This window comes from Adiantum capillus-veneris, chromosome 13 (assembly GCF_014529385.1).
Source record: "Adiantum capillus-veneris isolate H3 chromosome 13, ASM1452938v2, whole genome shotgun sequence".
In the NCBI taxonomy this organism is placed as follows: Eukaryota; Viridiplantae; Streptophyta; class Polypodiopsida; order Polypodiales; family Pteridaceae; genus Adiantum; species Adiantum capillus-veneris.
In genome coordinates this window covers 80,813,121-80,815,153 of record NC_140943.1, presented here as the reverse complement: position 1 = coordinate 80,815,153, position 2,033 = coordinate 80,813,121, and positions in this window count along the sequence as shown.

Below are 2,033 nucleotides of genomic sequence, written 5' to 3'. Positions count from 1 at the left end.
TTACTGCAATTGGTGGGGGATAGTTCCACTTGGTGGGCTATCCTCCACCAAGTGGATCTCTCCTCTGTGATGGGGGAGGGCCACACACACACACACACACACACACACACACACTTAAATGTAGTTCTCAAGTGTGGAGACTGCACATGCAATCAATGGTCCATCACAAAATGGCATCATCTGATATCTTATGAGCAGCTCAAGTGGGCGATTTTCTTTCTCTTCTCTTGACTTACATAACCATCTAAGGGTTGATTTCTCATGTTATCAAGTCATGTACATGTTGTCGGCTTTTTTTCAACAAACTTTAGCATAAGGCTACTACTCACTCTCCTTTTTGGAAATTTGTCAACGCGGTTGTAGCTAATCCCCACACATAGCATCCAAATAGAACTCCACTTAATAGGGGCTGCTTGGATGGACGATCCCTACCTAATCTAGGAATATTGGAGCACATGATATGATTCTATGTTTGCCAAACATGACATACCTCTATCCGAGGTATGCTCATCTAACGATATGAAAGAACATGTGTGAAGACCCATGTGTGGGAGACAGTCTGTTTTGGCACTACACAAGCCTTGATGTGAGTACATGTCTAGCCTTAAATTATGCAACAACTCTCTTTCTAAACAAAGGAATTTAGTAGGTATACAACCAAACACAAGCTGGTAGTTTCTTTCTAGTTTTTTCTAAAAATATTTTTGTAGTTCTATTTTTATGCTAACCTAGTTAGTTATATTATGGTCGTATTTGTCTGTGTGTGTGTGTGTGTATCTCTCCCCCTTCTTGCACACTTGCCCGCTGATTACCTGCAAGGATTACTTCTTGTTAGCCCACCACTTGAAGCTAATATGCACCTTTGGAAGCTCTACTATTCATGGCTTTTCATAGATCCCCCATTCGAGCACACCACCTTCAAGGCATCTCTCAGCTTGTCTTCAGTTCATTTGGACTTAGCTCCTCCAGATCATTTGTTTTATATGGATACGTGCTACCCTTGTGAAGCTTCCTTGCTTGGTAGACCTTCAATAACACTAATTTGCATGCCCAAATAGAGGCATCGCATATTGGTATATTCTACGTATGCGTGCACATGCGCACACACACACACACACACACAAACACACACGAAGTATACATTGAGGGACAACAGCTGCAACACTTGAGACATCACCATCGATAAAGCATGGGGTATCCTCATGAAGAATGCTACAAACTTGCTACCAGAAGTAGGTAGGTGCGCATGCACCTACTTAGAGACTAGTTATGACATGATTTTCTAATGTTGATGCATGGTAACTTGGTAAAATTGTACTGCTTTGCATGAATAAAGAACACTTCATCATAAGGAAACTAGATATGGCATGCTTATTTGATTCCGTTTTGAAAAAGCTGTGTGACATAACTTGATGAATAAGAGTGATACATTAGGGTGAATAAACTGACAATGGTACTGTCTGGTCTTTGCTGGATGTGGTTAACACTTACTGGGAAACTGGTTTTTTATCACACTTGTTACCCACTATTTTTGGCAAGACGTAACCCTCCCATGGAGGATTTCAATGTGTGAGGGCATAACCTAAGGTAGTGTTATCCATGGATATTGAATTCATATAGAAGGAATATGGGAACACAAATGGCATGTGCTATGATGCTATGCCATACTTATGTGATATGATTGCAACGTAACTTGTTATGTGGCTGAATGTGGATAACACTTACTATGAAATTGGTTTGTTTGCTCACACATGATACCCACTACGTTTGGCAAGCCATAAACCTCCCATGGAGGTTCTCACTGTGAGATGGCATAAACTGGTTTTTTTTAATAGTATGCTCTTACATACAGACAAGGTGCTTTCCGATTTTGGTTAGGCAAGTAGTATTGGTTTTTTTTACTATGATTTTGAATATTTTGATTCAAGCACATAATGCTTCTATCAAAAACACATTAAGCTTGACTCAACTGGTAGAGACCTTTTTGATTGCATAAGTGGAAATTTCATATGGTTGAGACGTAGATAGAATCA